Below are 18870 nucleotides of genomic sequence, written 5' to 3'. Positions count from 1 at the left end.
GTCTGGCGCGTTCTCTTCTTGACTTCATGCCTCTTGGCTCTCCACCAGCTCTCAGAGTGCCATTTGGGATTCCAGGTCGGTGGATCGGGTAGGACGCATTTAGACTTTATCTCCCACTTTTCTCCCTCAGTTGTACATTTCCTCCTTCCCTTGTGAATAAATCTTTTATTAACCTTTTGTGTGTGCCTGCAGTGGAGTATATCAAGTCCCCCTACAGTCAGGCAACCCGTTTTATATCGGGGCTGCCCTGTAACAAGCTCGCCTCATTTTCCCTTTAGGGAAGTCAGGATACAAGATTGTCAGTGGGTCTTGGGAACACAGACTTCCCACGATTACAAATGGTAAACTTTCTTCTTGACCAGGACTGGGCATTCAATTCAGCAGGATAGTCACAGGGGGAGATCACCTTGAATTTTTTTCCTGAACCTCCTTAGGTCCTGTTCCAGCTTCTAGTTTTTTGGGAGCTGAGGAAAAAGGCTGGGGATTCTTATATTCTTTTATAAAACTTTTGTGTATTCTGTTTCTGGTGTATCTGGCTTTCATAGTCCAGACACCTTCTCTGTTTACCACTTACAGAGAATAAACCTTCGGGGTTTTTTTTTTTTTTTTTTTTTTTTTTTTGTAAAATGAGGCAGTGGCCTCACTCTGATCTGTGAGATTAGTGTTTTCCAAATTGGATCCCAGCCTGAGCCCCTCCACAGGCACTTGTTCATGTGTCTTATCTCCCCTAACTATTGCACACTGCCTTCGGCCTTCCTAAGTCAACAAAATTTCCAGATTTCCTGCATTCCAGCTTTCAAAATATTGGTGTCTCTCTGGTTTTATACTTTCTAAAAAAAATATTGACATTATGTTACAGGGCAAGGAGGGGGCACCCCAGCCCCCACAAACCTGCCTGCTCTAAATAGTTGCTGCCATCCACTACATCAACACAAAACATATGAGACTTTAATGAAAAGGAACTTTAATACAATTAGTAAACAATACAGGAAAGGCAAAGAATATAGTTTCTAAATCAAGTACCCAAAGTTACCCGTCCCCTCGTGGGTAAAAGTCCACCCAAACAGGATTGGCCCAGAGCAAGGCCTTAAAGCTTGCCACAAGCCCACAGAAAAGGAGCAGAAACAACCAGACAAGTCTGGGAGAAAGAGACAAAAATCAAAATCAAGACAAAAACCACCATTGTCACCTCCCCATGGGTCTCACCCACATCTGTTTCTACCAGTCCACTACCAAAAGGCAAGCGCAATTTCTTCACATTGTCTCTCTGCTCTATGTGCCTCCTCCAGGTCTCCTTCTGGCTCTCCATCCTGCTTCCTTCCTTCTGTCTCCTCCCCAGGAGAAGAATCTCCTCCCTGCTCAGCTCCACCCTCCTTTTAGGTAGGGCAGAAAACCTGAAAACCTGCAAGTTCCCCCTTTCCTGTTACAATTATAGTGGGGTTTTAGGAGGGAACAATTAAATCTGTCATCTTGAGCATAAAATTTAATGTGTTCAAGGTGGCATTTTAGATTCAAACTATTGAATAGCTCTTTAGGAACCAAACTCAGAACCCTAATCTTTGCCAGAATACTTTCCAGATGAATTAAAATGTAGTATAAAGCCCTACAGGAAAAAGGAGTTTATCAAGTTGCAAAGACAGAGAAGAATATTTACCCATAGAGGAAGAAAGCATGAAGATAAAGACTAATACAATAAGAATACATTAAAAAAATTGAAATTTCTTGTAATTAAAAAAAAAGTCCTTGAACAAGGAGAAATAATGTATATGAAATAATGATATGAAATAATGTACTTATAGAATAAAATATAAATATAAGTTGTTTATAAAATGTCAACAGGGTAATTTCCTTCATGATTATAAGGTTACAATGGGATTACTGCTTAGAATGGAAGGAAGGGATGTGAAACTGGCTTGCGGTGTGAAACTGAGGCTTGGGGGTGGAGGGGAAGCAGGAAGCAGCACAGGACTGAACAGACTTACTAGCCCATTTCAGAAACTGAAAAGAGCTGGAAGGTCAGAGGTCCATATCATTCTGACCCACAGGCCTTGACTTGATTTATATGCTCTTGCCAGGTTTAAAGGGAGGTGGGGGAAGCTGTGGCTGTGGCCACAAAGGTGAAGGTGGTTGCAGTGACATGCGCAAATTTGCATCTGAGAAAGTTCTCTCTGGCTATAAAGTAGGGAATATCAGTGGAGGAAGGCAGGTATTGTAGGCCATTCCATTTAGGCCTTTCCAGAATGTCGAGGTATTAGTTTCCAAAGTCGTGGCCTGGGACCTCCCAGGTAGCCTGGGGATTAAATCTCAGCACTGTTACCACTACAGCCCAAGGTTGATCCCTGGCCTGGGAGCTAACCGACATGGTGCAGCAGACCTCTCCTGTCTGGCCAGCAGATCCCCTCAGCAGTGTATTTCAGTAAATCTTCCTTTTCTGCTCCACGCTCTGTCTCTGGTGAATCCTCTCATCCCTGGCACCTCTGGCCTATACCCCAGTTCTTCTGCACATAAAACAAAGTGGTGCCCTGGAGGTATATGAGACACAGTCACTGGGATATGGGAAGGAAATATTGGGACTTTGAATTATAGTCATTCAGAAATTAACTAACATATACATGCAGACAAATTCTACAAGTGTAAAATTTTATACATACATATATATTTGGGGCATGCTCCAAAAACAGTTACCAATCAAATACATAATCATAAAAATTTGGGACTACTTGTCTGGATGTGACATGGTCTAGGCTGGAGAGGCTACAGTTTAGGTGACTAGGGTCAGATGGATTTGAAATAGACTTTGGAGACTTGGTACGTTTTGGAAGTAGGGAAGGGGAAGAAGTAGTATTAGGATTAACCCCTGGACTCTGATGTAGCCTTGGGCACGGAGGAAAAGCATATTTGGGGGAGGAGAGGGTGAAAAATCCAAAATTTTATTTTTGACTTGTTAATTTTGAGTTACCTGTCAAACTCTGTGTAGAAGCCAAGATGGCTGGTTGTACAGATCTGGAACTCAGTCCTTTTCAGCCTGCGCATTGTTGATCAAATCTGAATGCCCTCACAGTACTCCCATTGAGCGTCAGGGATCCAGAACTGGTCCACATACTCTTCCTCTTTCTTGTCCTTGGTCTCCCCTGAAAATGCCACCAGAACCTTCTTCCACACTGCTTCTTCTAATGTTTCCTTAGCCAAAGTAAGTTACTTGGCTGCCCCTCACTTTAAAGGAGGAGGGATACCAACCTGCTATAGGCCCAGAATGGCAGAGAACCAGAGACAACTGGTGAGCTGTGCTTTGATGCCACCAGCTCTTCAGCAGAACTGGTGGGCCCACCATAGCTTTATTATTTATTTATTTTATTTTTAAACAATATTTGCTTCCACCAACCCCCTCAGATTGAGTCCCCATAGAATTTCCTTCCCCAAGGCACATATGCACCATCACCACAGTCCCCTGTGCTCCTCCCTCCCTCCCTCCAATCCCTTTCCCTCCTCCTCCCCTGCAGGATGTCTCTGATTTATAATTGTCTGTTTTTGCTTTGTTGTGTTTTGTACTTTTTTTTTTTAATACACTGATGTATTATTTGGTTCCCCTATATTCCTGTTATAAGTGAAACCATCCGATATTTTTCTTTTTCCTTCTGGCTTATTTCACTGAGCATAATTCCTTCTAGCTCCAGCCACGTTGCTGCAAATGGCATGAATTTATCTTTTATGATTGCTGAATAATATTCCATTGTGTATATATACCACATCTTCTTGATCCAGTCATTTTTTTTTTGGGCATTTGGGTTGTTTCTAGGTTTTACCTATTGTAAATAGGGCTGCAATAAACATAGGTGTACAGGTGTTCTTTTGAATCAATGTTTTTGTGTCCTTTGGGTAGATCCCTAGGAGTGGAATTGCTGGGTTGTATGGTAGCTCTGTTTTTAGTAGACTGAGGAACCTCCAGACAGTTTTCCATAGGGGTTGGAATAGTTTGCACTCCCACCAGCAGTATAGGAGAGTTCCTTTTTCACCACATCCTTGTCAACATTTGTTGTTGCTTGTTTTTTTGATATGTGCCATTCTTACTGGTGTAGGGTGGTATCTCAGTGTGCTTTTGATTTGCATTTCCCTGATTATAAGGGATGTTGAACATTTTTTCATATGCCTATTGGCCATTTGCATTTCCTCTTTGGAGAGATGTCTTTTAAGTTCTCCCATTTCTTGACTGGATTGTTTGTTTTGTTTTTGTTGAGCCCTGTGAGTTCTGTGAGTTCTTTGTATATCTTTGTGATAAGTCCCTTATCAGTTGAATGGAGTGCAAAGATTTTTTTCCAGTCAGTGGGGTGTCTCTCTGTTTTAGTTAATGTCTCTTCTGTTGTACAGAAGCTTTTCAGTTTGATGTAATCCCAGGTGTTTATCTTTGCCTTCACTATCACTGCTTTGGGAGATGAGTCTTTAAAGATATTTCTGAGATGTATGTCTTGTAGTGTTTTACCTACATTTTCTTCTATTTATTATATGGTTTCAGGTCTTGTGTCCAGTTCTTTTATACATTTTGAGTTGATTTTTGTGCATGGTGAGAAGTAGCAGTCTAGTTTCATTTTTTTTGCATGTGGAGGTCCAGTTTTCCCAGCACCGTTTATTGAACAAACTGTCCATGTTCCATTGTGTAGTCTTTGCTCCTTTGTCAAAGATTAGTTGTTCATATAAGTATGGCTTTTTTTCTGGGTTCTCTATTCAGTTCCATGGGTCTGTGTGTCTGTTTTTGTTCCAATACCAAACTGTTTTATTTATTATGGCTTTGTAATATAGCTTGAAGTTTGGAAGTGTGATACCTCCTTTCTCCTTTGTTTTTATCAGGAGGGCTTTGGCTATTTGTGGTTTTTTGTGGTTCCATATGAATTTCTTCAGTATTTGTTCTATTTCTTTGAAGAATGTCATTGAGATTTTTATTGGAATAGCATTGAATCTGTGTATTGCTTTTTGGAGGATGGCCATTTTTTTTTTTTAAGATTTATTTATTTTATACAAGAACTGGGGCTTAGGCCAGAAGCATGGGAGGGCAAGAGAACTCACCAGAGCTAGAGCAGGGAGCAGAACAGGCAGACAGAGCGAGGACACTGTTGAGGGGAGCAGCTGGCGAGGCAGGAGCGGTCCGCTGCACCATGTGGGGTTCTCTCCAGCAAGCGGGGAATCGAACCCGCACTGCAGAGTCTGCGGACAGATCCGCGGCGCGGCGCTTAACCACTGTGCCACCGGAGAGGCCCGACGATGGCCATTTTAATAATGTTAATTCTTCCAATCCATGATCAGGGGATGTCTTTCCATTTCTTTGTGGCTTCTTCAGTTTCTTTTAACAAGTTTTATAATTTTCTTTGTATAGGTCTTTCACCTCTTTTGTTAGGTTTATTCCCAAGTATTTGATTTTTTTTTTGTTTCAATTATAAAAGGGCTGGTTTTCTTGATTTCTTCTTCAGATTGATTGTGTATAGGAAGGTTACTGATTTTTGAGTGTTGATTTTGTATCTTGCTACTTTACTGAACTGGTTGATTATTTGTTGCATCAAACAATACCACACTGACAAACGGGAGTCGTGAAGCAGGCTACATAATGCAGGATGCTGCTAAAGAGCAAGACCCTGGCCCTTTTGTTTTATTATTTTTTTAATTTAAATTTTATTTTTATATTCCCCATACAATTACAACCCCCTTATTTTGACCCCAGGCCCTTTTGGCTTCCTTGCCCCTCCCTTGCCTGGTTCCACCAGCCTGGGAGTCCCATTTTATTTCTGTTCCTTTTCTCCCTAATAAACTTTTTCTTTCTCATAACAAATTTGCCTCTTTTCACTTGCTTGTCTGAGTATCAGCAAAGTTCCTGCTGTGTCTAGGGCATATTTAAACCTTTTTTCTCTATTCTAAAATCTCATCACCCTCTTGTGATTGGCTCTTCACTTTGTGGCTGTACTTCCCTGGGCAGCTGTGTCCAGGTTTACAGCTATTATCTTAGTCTTTATTTCACTGCCCTGTCCAAGGTCTCTTAAAATTTACTCTCCCTATTAGCCTTAAAAATTTACTGCCTTCATTAGCCCTCCTGGATTTCTCTGTCCTTATCTCAGAAGCTTGTGTAGCTCTCCTGAAGGTCCTGCTTGCACTGTCCCTGAAGCTGCCTGATGAATCCTAACTTTCCCTAAGACTCACTAGGTGGGCTCGTGAAAGGCTCAGTTCCTGATGTTGGGGGTTGAGTGTGTCTGCCTTAGCAGGGCGTGCTCTGATTGAGGTCATACCTCCTACCCCCAAGAAGGGGTTTCCCAATAATTTTAAACCTTCATGTGTCAGAACAGAGTGTAGAGAAGCTACTGTCTAGAAGAAGAAAGGCTGAGTTGAGTAGAGAATCCTGTAAAGACTGAGCATTTATTGATATTTGGCAGTTTAAGGGAAGCCTGATGGCCCTTGGAAGGTGAAACTGTTGCAGGGAATAATCTCCGTAAAAAAGGGGAGGTTCCTTATTCCTTGCCCATCTAAGGAAGAGGGAAACTAAGTGGGAAGGAGAGGACTTGGAAGAAAACTTGAAGTAGATAAGAAGAGACATGTGGAGCAGAGAGACATGTGAAGAAGAAGTTGCGCTTGCTTCTCTGCTTTGGACATGGAGCAGAGACTTAGGAGACATGGAAGGAAGGAGACACATGGAGTTGAGACATTTAAAGAGTTGGAAAAGACGTACGTTCTCACCTGATGGGAGGCTGACAGTGGCAGCTCTTGCCTTGATTTGTACTTTGATTTCACTCCTTTTGGCCCAGACTTGCTGGTCCTTTCTGCCCCTTTCCTGTGGCTTCTCTCCTGAAGATGCCGTAGACATGTGGCATCCTTTTAGGTCTCAGTGGCCCTCTTTGGGCCAATGCTGTTTGAGGGGAATGGGTAATTTGGGGTGTCTTATTGGGAAACAGTTGTCCTTCTGTCTCTGTGCACACTAACACTATTAAAAATTCTCTTCTAGTAAAGATCTTACACACTAAGAATACACTTTGTATTTATATAGTAGATGGCAGAACCCATTTAGAGTGTGCAAGTTTGGTGGTCCCAGGTAATCTTCAGTCTGCTCACTAACAAAACTTCAGCAGTTTTCATGCTGGGGACAGAAGCTGTCCTGCAGGAAAAAGTTACTGTGGAGGTCTGCCCTTACTCTTCAGTTTTCCAAGATGCTATTTGACTGGAAGGTTCTATATAACTTAAGGTATACCTTTCTTTTTCAGCTTCAACTGTGGGAACCACATTTTTATAAACAAGCCAAGTCACTGCAGTGTTCCTCAATAAAGCGCATTTTGGGGACTTCTTTTGTTTCTAGATTTTACTTCTGTCTCAGGAATGGGTGTACTCTATCTGCTCACCTATACTTTAAATTATTGCCCTCATTTCACAGGCCCAAGTAGGGGAAATGAAGATAGTCTTCTTAGAGTATAAATGACAACTTTCATATGATGACGTGCAATGAAAGATCTTTTTAAAAATAATACTTTTTAAAATTAGTTCACTGAAAACATTTTGTTCTTTTAGCCGGAAATAGTAAAAATAAAAATGAAGAAATGACAGCTATCCAACAGGAAGCCTTCTTAGCTTGAACTCAGAGACACAACATTTCTCTATGACCATTATGAACTTCTCAGCTTCTTTCTTCCCTCCCCTCCCCTCTCCTCCCCTCCTCGCCCATTCCCTTCCTTCTCTTTTTTTAATATTGCCCTTAAAATTGGATCTGCTTTTTTATTTTTTGTAAGATTTATTTATTTATGCATTCAAGATCTGGGGTACAGGCCAGAGATGTGGGGGTGGCGGGGAGGGTTCACCAGAGACAGAGTGGGGAGCAGAACAGGCAGATCTACTGAAATCCACTGCTGAGGGGAGCAGCAGGCAATGTAGGAGAGGTCTGCTGCGCCATGTGGGTCACCTCCCTGACGGGGGTTTGAACTCGTGCTGCAGTGGCTGCAGATAGCTTCATAGTGCTGATGCTTAACCCCTTGCACCACCAGGGAGGCCCAGAGCTGCTTTAAAGCCTTTGTTTCCTCTCAGCTTCCTTTTGATGGGCAATAGCGGAGAATGAATATGCTAGTCTTGACATCCTGCATTAAATGTTTTCCAGCCTGAAGGTTGGTAGCATATAAAACAGTATTCACTTCATAATACCGTTGGTTCAGTGTAATACTCTGAAAATCCAGTGGTAGCTTAGTAGAAGATGTAATCATGTTTGATGACTGAGGCCTTTATTTTTCTTGCATCTTTTTCCAAATACAAAATCTTTTTTTTTTAAAATAATAAATTTTATTTTTATATTCCCCCATACAATTGCAAATGCCCCATTCTGACCCCAATCCCTCCCCTCCCGGCCCCCACCCCCCAAAAAGTGTCTCTGGTTCATAGTTTTTTGTTGATTTTGATTTTCACTTTCTTATAGTTATTCATTTTCCTGGTCCCTTATTTAAGTTTTCTAGATTCTTGCTATGAGTGAGACCATCTGGTATTTTTCTTTTTCTTTTTGGCTTATTTCGCTGAGCTTGATCCCTTCCAGCGCCATCCATGTTGCAGCAAATTGCATGTGTTTATCTTTTTTGAATGCTGAGTAATATTCCATGGTATATATTTACCACATCTTCTTGATCCAGTCATCTATTTTTGGGCATTTGGGCTGTTTCCAAAGCTTAGCTATTGTAAATAGTGCTGCTATAAACATAGGGGTGCAGGTGTTCTTTGGAATGGATGTTTCTGTGTCCTTTGGGTAAATACCTAGGAGTGGAATTGCTGGATCATATGGAAGCTCTATGTTTAGTAGGTCCAGAAATCCCCACACAGCTCTCCATAGTGGTTGGACCAGTTTGCACTCCCACCAACAGTGCAGGAGAGTTCCTTTTTCTCCACAACCTCGCCAACATTTGTTGTTGCTAGTTTTTTTAATATGTGCCATTCTCACTGGTGTAAGATGGTATCTCATGGTAGTTTTGATTTGCATTTCCCTGATTACAAGTGATGTTGAACATCAAATACAAAATCTTTGATAGCTCGAACCTCTTAGAAAAATGTAATGTCTCCATTGTTAAAAATAGTTTAATTATGGGCCTCCCTGGTGGTGCAGCGGTTGAGTGCTGGGTTGCAAAGCTGCCCACAGCCTCTACAGCGCCGGTTCAATCCCCGGCTGCTCCCCGGCCACCGGAGGAGGGTCCCACATGGTGCACAGACCTCTCCTGCCGCCCGCTGCTCCCCTCAGCAGTGTACTTCAGTCCTTCTGCCTGTTCTGCTCCCTGCTCTGGTGAATTCTCTCACCCTCCTGCGCTTCTGACTGTACCCAGTGCTTGTATAAATAATAAATAAATAAATAAATCTTTTTGAAAAAGTTTAATTATGTTAGAGTATCGTTTAGGAAGAACAGAGAAGAAAGAGAGATGAAAGAGAAAGCAGTTAAGAGAATGGACAGACCTCATTCTGAAATGCCAGAGGGAGTCCAAACACTATCTTTATGTGGGAATGGAAGGGAAGACAAAAGCTGAGCAAACCAGATAAGAACACTTTTTTTCTAATATAAGCCTTGATTAATTTTTTTCTGACAGTACAATCCTGTATTTTTCTGACAGTACAATCCTGTATTGCTTAGGACCAAACTCAGTAGTTTGACTTGCTGGATTTCTATTGATGTTGCCAAATCCCCCAGGCCACATGGGATCCCAAGTGTCTGTTAATGGTCTGACCTGAAAGAGTGGTCATCTTGGACATCAAAAAAGATGGGTGTATTGAGTGCCATGTGGGCAGTGTACTCCTAGCCAAACCTCAATTTTTTCCCACATGGTTTAGATATAACAGGAAGCAAATGGCCTAGTAATTGATGCTACAAAGCCAGAATACTTAAAAGCTTTGAGCCATAAATGTGAATTTTAGAGGAAGGACCTGTTTTCGCACCAGAGCTGAGGGCAGGTGGGTGTTCCTCCTGTGGGCAATATGAGCCCACAGATGCACTGCAGCCTTTTCCTTCCCCCTCCTACTCCAGACTCTCGCCAGACTTGCTCCTTTCCTGTTTCTGGGACAGCTTCTCCTTGTAGTTGTGAACTAACACCCTTTTGGGTCAAATTCTGATTGTTGTGCCAAATGTGATTCCTATTTCTTTAAACTCATTTGATTTATTAAGGGCAGGATTTTTGTTTATTTGCTGTAAAGGTCGATTAAATCTTGAAATAAGAGTCTTTAATACCTTCAGTTCCTGTCTTTTGAGATTAAGGGTTCATTTGGCCATTCCAGGATGGCTCCCTTTGTCCCTAAATTCTTTGACCCTTGGAGGTTGATACAGAGACCAGTGAGAATGAGTCAGGCCTCAAGTACCCCTCCTTGTTCAAACTCCGGGGGAGGGGAAACTGAAACACTGAAATGTGGGTGGAGGTGCAATAATGATCACAGGCTATCATTCTTTTGTGAAGTATTGATAGAGCACAATCCATATTTGGTCTGCAGAGAGCTGGAAAGACCATGGAGGGTGAGGTGGGTGTGGAGTCCTGAGATGAATAGCCAGTGGCTGGGCAGGCAGTCTACAATCTCTATGCCCAGATTTGATTTCGCCACACCTTAGCACCTGCTTATTTCCTCATCATTCATGGGATTACAGTTATTCTCCAGAAGGAATTCTGGGTCTGATTACCAGGGATGGGAACTCATTCCTACTCCTGCTCAAATGGACCCATGGCCATGTTGCCTGTACAGAAGGTGGATGGGACAGAAGATGGCTTTGGTTTGGCTGTGTTCCCATCTGGACCCTTTGTGTATTTCTGAATGTGCATATAGGAGTTACCAAATCTTAAGTATGTGTTTTGAGTGAGTTATTTTGTGGAGCAACTAGAGAGTTAAGTTGCCTGTTTTGCTGATAAAAGTATCTTTAACTTTATACTTTGAGTTCTTTGTTCTCATTTGCAGGCATTTGTTTAAAGTTGTATTAAATGTGGCACCTGTTTGCCAGAAAGAAGATGAGACTTCTATAGCTCTACAATTTGGGAAAAGCATTAAAAACATGTGACGTTTCTGATTTGTTTTGGTTAATTTTATGTTACTTAATTATAGATTCAGTTTTTAAGCCAGCTCACTTTCATCTACATAATCTTTGAATTTGTCCTGTATACTTGGATATCCGGGAACTACAGGGTGATAGAGCTTCTAATTTAAAATCACCAATTTTGAAGGCTTTATGTTGTAATTATGTTAGGGGGCATACTGAAGGGTACCCTGGGACCCCCAAACTTGCATGCTTTAAGGGAATTCTGCCATCCATTGTATAAAGACAATACATACTCTTAGTGAGAAAGAACTTTAATAGAATGATTGTGCAAAGAGGGCGAAGAAGAGAAGGGAAAGAGATTGTGCATAGAGAGGGAAGAGGGAATAGTTTCCCCATGAAACACTCAAAGTCACCCATCCCCTCTTTGGTAAATGCTCAGCCAGACAGGGATGGCCCAAAATGGGGCCACTGAGGCCCAAAAGTTTGCCACAAGTCAAAGGCACCTTCTGGTGGGAACCATAGGAAAGGGGCAGAAAGGGCCAGGCAAGCCAGGGATGAAAGGGGTAAAATTAAAGTACAAAACAAGATAAAGGTTGCCATTGTCAGCCTCCTTACATGACTCTTTCAAGTGTCTCCACATGTATTGTATTGACTCCATATATTTCTTTCATGTCCCCCAAGTTTCTGGTGAGGAATAAGCGTGCCCTCCTTCACATGTCTCTCTACTCCTTGTGCCTCTATCCTGTGTCTTTCCAAGTGTTCTATACCTTACCTGGCCGCTCAGCTCTGCTCCTCATTAGCTGGGGCAGGGAACTGGAAATCTCCCCCTTTTATAGAGATTTCTGTTACAATTAAAGTTAATTCTGAGAAATCTTATATATAAATATGTACAATGAATAAAATACTCTCTTTGAGAAAACTTTATCCCGAGCTTAAGAGGTGTAGTATAGGTAGACTCTTCAGTAAGCAAGTGGGGTAGTTGATTGTGGGTTTGACACTTAGATCCAGTAGGCAGGGTTTATTTATTTATTTATTTATTTTTAGGTAGTTAAAAAAAATGTAGCTGGGTGGTGCAAGGGGTTAAGACACAACCCAAGAAGCTATCTGCAGCCACTGCAGCATGAGTTTGATCCCAGCCAGGGGGCCACCCACATGGCACAGCAGACCTCTCCTGACTCGCCCGCTGCTCCTCTCAGCAGTGTATTTTATCAGTCTGCCTTTTCTGTTTCCCACTCTGTCTCTGGTGAATTCTCTCACCCCCCACACCTCTCGCCTGTACCCCAGTTCTTGTATGCATAAATAAATAAATCTTTAAAAAAATGCAGTAAAAATGTGGTATAGAGCCTAATGATTAGGTCACATTTAAGCCAATAAAACTAAAATTTCTAAAAAAAAAATAAATAAAACTAAAATTTCCGAGGCAGGTCCCTAGGCATTAGTAGTTTATAAACTTTCTTGAAGATTCTAATACACAGTGAAATCACCAGAGTAACTTTCAGTGCAGTTGCTTGGTTGGAGACACAAACAGTGAAATAGAAAAAAATGTGAATTTCTTTAAGTGCAATGGGGGCCTAGAAAAGTTGATGGTGGTGGGCCTCCCTGGTGGCACAAGGGGTTAAGCTCAGCACTGTGAGGCAATCCACAGCCTCTGCAGCATGAGTTCGATGCCTGGCCGGCCAGGGAGCAACCCACATGGCGAAGCAGACCTCACCTGTCTCGCCCGCTGCTCCCCTCAGCAGTGTATTTCAGTTTGTTCTGCTCCCCACTCTGTCTCTGGTAAATTCTCTCACCCCCTTCATCTCTAGCCTGTACCCCAGCTCTTGTATGTATAAATAAATAAATCTTAAAAAAAACCTTGAAGGTAGTTCTGATATTTTGTTTGCATTAATGATCATATCTCAATAATTCTTTGATGAAGGATTCGTTGAATAAAACTGTAGGTATGGCATTGAGTTAGGTGCCATAGAGACAAAGATGAAAGAAAGGGTCCATGCTGGAAGGAGTTCAGGGTGTTAGAGAAGAAAGATGGCCATACCTGAAGATGCCTCTGTTGGGAAGGGAAATCTCCTACCAACTTATATCTAAATAGTTGGGGCCTGTGAATTAGTTGCCAATAGACATAGTAATAGGAAAAAAGTTGATTATGCACATGGGAATTATCTATAGAGAATGTAGCCCCCTGAAAAGCTACAGAGAAAGGCTAATATACCAGTTTAATGCAGAGGAGGGGTGGGATTAGGGGCTTATAGGATAGAAGATTCAGAGAATGCTTGTTTACACAACTTATTTTGGAATGTCCTGGTGCCCAAAGTCACTTACCTCCCTTGGCTGGAAACCTCCCCAGAGAGGTGATTGTGTCAGGTAATTGTTCTGTAGCTCTTGTGGGATAAGAGAATTTCAGATATATCTTTTCTGCATCAGTCAGAGCTAAGATGTTTTCACTTTGAAACAATCTTTATACTATTTCTGGTGGGATATCAGTCCCTCTGTCTCCCCCATTCAACTTCCCAGAAGTTTTGCAAATAAGGAACTGGGATGATTGCTTCAGAAAGAAGACTTGATTTAGAAATTGGAGGTAAAAGATCTGTAAAGGGAAAGAAAAATATAGATTAAAATCAGTGAAGAAAGATTAATGGTTGGATCAGGTTATAAATACAGTTTCTGAATTCAAAGAGTTGTCAGTCAAGATTTTTTAAATGTTGAGTTTGAAGCATTTTTTTGAGATGGTATTGTGAGGATGGCTGTGGCAATGTGTTGAATTTCTTGGTTTGCAGTTTGAATGTCTCTGGTGATAGTGAGCCATGTCTGATCTATATGTTCTTTGAACTTTACATCAAACCCACCAGCTTCACCTTGCATGACTTTTTCAGCTCCCTCCAGAATGAGGAAGCTGCTAGACAAGCAAGAGTCTGGGAATCTGGGCAGTCAGATCTTAGTTCTAAGTTACCCCACATCAGGAGAGTGGGAGGAAGAGTTAGAAATATTACTCAGATATTGGAGGAAACTAGAAGATTTGAGAACTTGATAAAAATCTACAAGATGACAGGCTCCAGTCCAATTTATAAATAATAAAACTTCTGATAATGAACAGAATTGAATCTGATAATCCATAAGGGTGTATTATAACTCTTCTAAAAAAAAATTATTTATGCATACAAGAGCTGGGATATAGACCAGAGGTGCAGGGGAGTAGTGTGTGTGTGTGTGTGTGTGTGTGTGTGTGTGTGTGTGTGTGTGTGTGCGGGGGGGGTTGGTGAGAGTATTCACCAGAGACAGAGTGGGGAACAGAACAGGCAAACTGATTGAAATACACTGCTGAGGGGAGCAGCGGGCCAGGCGGAGAGGTCTGCTGTGCTATGTTGGTCACCTCCCTGGCTAGGGATGGAACTTGTGCTGTAGTGGCTGTGGATTGTTTCATACTGCTGACATTTAACCCCTTGAACCACCAGGGAGGCCCCTATTATAACTTTCTATTCAAACAAAATTTCTCTCTAGTCAGCTCCTGCTTTGAGCAAATATAATCAATTGGGATGATTTTTCTTTACAAAATAAGTCTGTTCTCGTTAGATTTGGCCTGATTATTTACTTTGGTCAGCAACAATACTAATTGACCACAATTTAAGTTGGCTTTACTACAACTTTTTATAAGGAATCTCAAACTTTTAAGAGCCTCTTGAAGCTCAGAAGCCAAGCCAAGAACTATAGTATCTCAAGATTTAGATGAATTCCTTTTTTCTTTTTTTTTTTTTTTAAAGATTTATTTATTTATTTATATAAGAACTGGGGTACAGGCCAGATGCACAGGAGGGTGAAAGGACTCACCAGAGACAGAGCGGGGAACAGAACAGGCAGACTGACGAAATACACTGCTGAGCAGAGCAGCGGGCACGACAGGAAAGGTCTGCTGCGCCATGTGGGACCCTCACTGGCCGGCTGGGATTGAACCAGCGCTGCAGAGGCTCTGGAGCTTCACAGCACAGCTCTCAATCACCTGTGCCACCAGGGGAGGCCTGAATTCCTCTCTTCTTGAAGTCCCCTAAATATCTCACAGTTCTTGGTGTTAGCGTGGGACCGAGGGGCCCCCAGAGAACCCAAACAAATGGGTATGTGCTCTAAAATGGGGTCCTGCCGTCTGCCTCATAAAGACAAAGGAAGCATCATCTTTGTGTGATAGATCTTTTTTTTTTTAACTTTTTTTATTTTAACATTTATCATTTTTTATATTTTTTAAGACAATATTTGCTTCTCCCCACCCCCTCAGATTGAGTCCCCATAGAATTTCCTTCCCCAAGGCACCCATGCACCATCATCTCAGTCCCCTGTGTTCCTCCCTCCCTCCAATCCCTTTCCCTCCTCCTCCCCTGCAGGATGTCTCTGGTTTATAATTGTCTGGTTTTGCTTTGTTGTGTTTTGTACTTTTATTATTATTTTTTTACACTGATGTCTTATTTGGTTCCCCTATATTCCCCTAACATTGGGCCTGTGAGAAGTACTCTGTAATTAAGTATGGCTGGGAGCTTTGTAAGTCAGTTATCAGCCTGTGTTTCCAAGAGGACTTTGTAAGCATTGGCTCCATAAAGGCAACCTTAGTTCCTTAAAGCAATCTGATAATATACAATTCTATACATCATTCTCAAACATGACATTCCTTGGTCAAAGCCTTGGTTATATAATCACTGTTCCAATTATGTCCTGATACAAGGAGGACAGATTCTTACTGAACTTAGGCAAATAACGACATTGCTAGGAAAATAAAAATAGTCAACAATTCTGCAGGAATCAGGTAAAGAGGAAAAGGCAAATATTTCACTTCTATTTACAAAACTATAGTTTGACTTGGTACAAATTATAAATAAGAAAAGACTTCATTATATTAAAAAAATAGATCATTAAGGCATCAGGCAATATTTCAAATAAAAACTATACAAGATTATAATTATTCTTCATCATTTCATTCAGTTCCATGTAATTAATCAATGTTTTGCTTGATCTTGGGATTAATAGTTTATATGAACACATCAACTTCTCAACTGGAGTTTTGGAAATCCTTACTCAGTCCCATAGTATGGTTTCAAAGTTATTAAAGCAATGCCATCAAGAGAGTCTGCCATGGAATATGCAGCATAGCCCTTCCCTTGGGTCTCTGAGACAGCTCCTTTTTGTTGAAGATGAAATACTCAGGCCTATAGCTGACTGCGGACACTTCTAGAGAAAAATCAGTCTGAAACAAAGATTATCTATGGATGATCATAAAAGACTTAAAATGGCCATGGTTAAAGATCTGATGAGAGTTTATTATAAAACTAATGTACTGACTAGGAAATTTGGTTATTTCTATTGCTTACAGCATTTTAAATCTTAACCAGAATTATTACAGACATTATACCAAGACATATCATGAATGACAAAGGCATTGACAGATTTCTAGGAACTTTATATAATTTCTGAAATATTTATATTATATTTGCTTTTGAATATAACCTAGGGGAGGTTCAGGATTTCTTCTTATTAGAGAATGCTTCATACAACCCAACACATCAAAGAAACCTAATTATTTTAACATCTCTCTTTTTACAAGGTAAGGAACAAACTAATGTTTCCCAGGGGTCTTCTGGGAAATCTCAAAGTCAGATTGAGATCAAGATTTTTCTTTTAGGATTTGATTTTGGGAAAATAAATAGCACAAGTTGTCAAAATGTAAAAAGGTTTGACATTTGGCTAAATAGGACCATGGATTACTATGAAACAGTATGTGGTTACTTACTAACAAAGTGACAATAATAAGTCAAAAGTAATTATAGGAGGTGATATGATGGTAACATTCCTTAAGTCCTAAAATAACCATCCTTAGGTCTTTCATTTTTTTATTTTTTATTATTTTTGAAGATTTATTTATGCATGCAAGAGCTGGGTTACAGGCCAGAGGTGTAGGGGGTTGGTGCAGAACAGGCAGATTGACTGAAATACAGTGCTGAGGGGAGCAGCGGGAGCTACAGGAGAGGTCTGCTACACCACGTGGGTAGCTCCCTGGCAGGCTGGGATCCAACTTGTGCTGCAGTGGCTGTGGATACCTTCACAGTGCCATGCTCAGCCCTTTGAGCCACCAGGGAGGCCCTAACCTTAGGTCTTTTAAAAGTGAGAATAGTTGGTTCTGTTCAATGGTCAAAGGCACAATAAAGTTTAACATAAAGCACAGACAGTATTGTGGTAAGGCAAAGAATTTTTGTTCTTAAACAGATCACTTAAAATGTGAAAAAAAAACTTTTAACAATTTCTTATTAAGAGAAGACTTTAGAGCCTAAGAAAATTTTTATTTTAACACTGAGAAATGCAGGGCCTCCTTGGTGGTGCAAGGGATTAAGCACCACACTATGAAGCAATCTGCAGCCTCTGCAGCATGAGTTCAATCCCTGGCCGGCCAGGGAGCAACCCACCTGGCGAAGCAGACCTCTCCTGACTCACCCACTGCTCCCCTCAGCAGTGTACTTCAGTCAATCTGCCTGTTCTGTCTCTGGTGAATCCTCTCAGCCCCCGCATCTCTGGCCTGTACCCCAGCTCTTGTATGCATAAATAAATAAATCTTTAAAAAAATTATGAGAAATGCAAACTCTAATTTTGCACTTGGGTACTATTAAAACTGAATTTAATTAAAAAACAAACTTGTGAAATAATCCATCTAATCTTAGCCTAACTTTGACCATGCAAAATAAAATTCCCTTTTCACAAAATATTTTACAACTTTCTGTATGTACTCAGATTTTATCCTAGTCTATCTTCTTTTCTCATTCTGGAACTAGGTTTATCTTGGGACAGAATTTACTCCCTTTTCCCCTTACATAACTTATGTTGCTTGCGTACTTACCATGCATGTAAAGTTGTTTCCCTTTACTCTTATCAGTTGTAGTAGATTGATATATTTTTAGTAGATTAATAGATTGTTTATAATTTATGACCATTAATAATCTGTGCTTACTGAGGATACTAGGATATAGATAATAGTTAATTTGCATGTCATATACCAATATTTTATATCAGATCAGCAAATTATTTTTACACCATTTCCTAATTTTTATATTTCTAGGCAGATATACTATGAAACATAATTAATGTTGAAAAATTTGTGCATAAAATTTTTATTTTACTTACCTCAACTCCTACATGTTCTTAACAATATGCTTGGATTGTTCATGATTTCATAAGATGTTAAGCAAAGCTAGCCACCATCAAGTTTTTTACCTGCTAACTATTTTTATAGCTCATTAAGCAAATAACAAAAAAATCACAACAAAAAAATTGTGTGTGTGTGTGTATACGTGCACACATGCTAGTGCTGGTGTGTGTGTTATTTTATTGCTGTGCTTTATAAACATGAAGTAATGGTTATCAAACAATTGATTATATTGCAAATTTGCTTGCACCTTAATCTGAAACACCTAGTAGATGTAAGATTATTTGACTAATAAATCCATGTGAAATAATGATAGATGCTCGTACATAATGCTGATAACCCAGAAGACACACATTTTGATTAAACTGATAATACCAAACTGCTCTTATTTATAGACATGAACTTAAAAATTGGGGTAGTTCCTATGCTTTTCAGACTTGTAGGAATATTTAATTTATATTTGAACTATTTCTAAGCTACTTGGAATAGCACTTCTAAGGGATTGTATACATTAACTTGGTAATAGCATTTGGAGATGGGGAAATATCAAATAATACTATATGTACATTCACACATAAACATACAGATGGAAATAGAAATCTTACAGCTTTTATTCTAAAATTTTAGCTGAATTAGGCATACACAGTAATTAGCTTATATACACACATTAGCTTATATAAAAGGCATACACACATTATAAAAG

The 18870-nt window shown here is 40.4% G+C and overlaps 1 protein-coding gene across 1 annotated transcript in view; it reads left to right on the top strand.

Moving 5' to 3' along the window:
* ABHD12 (abhydrolase domain containing 12, lysophospholipase) overlaps positions 1 to 18870 on the top strand; it is a gene marked incomplete at both ends in the record, with an annotated part of 79556 nt that overhangs the window by 29546 nt on the left and 31140 nt on the right. The gene's annotated exons all lie outside the window — the stretch shown is intronic.

Source organism: Talpa europaea (genome assembly GCF_964194135.1).
Source record: "Talpa europaea genome assembly, chromosome: 11".
Taxonomy (NCBI): Eukaryota; Metazoa; Chordata; class Mammalia; order Eulipotyphla; family Talpidae; genus Talpa; species Talpa europaea.
The sequence above is the reverse complement of the archived record's forward strand: the minus strand, read 5'-3'. Positions and strand labels throughout refer to the sequence as shown.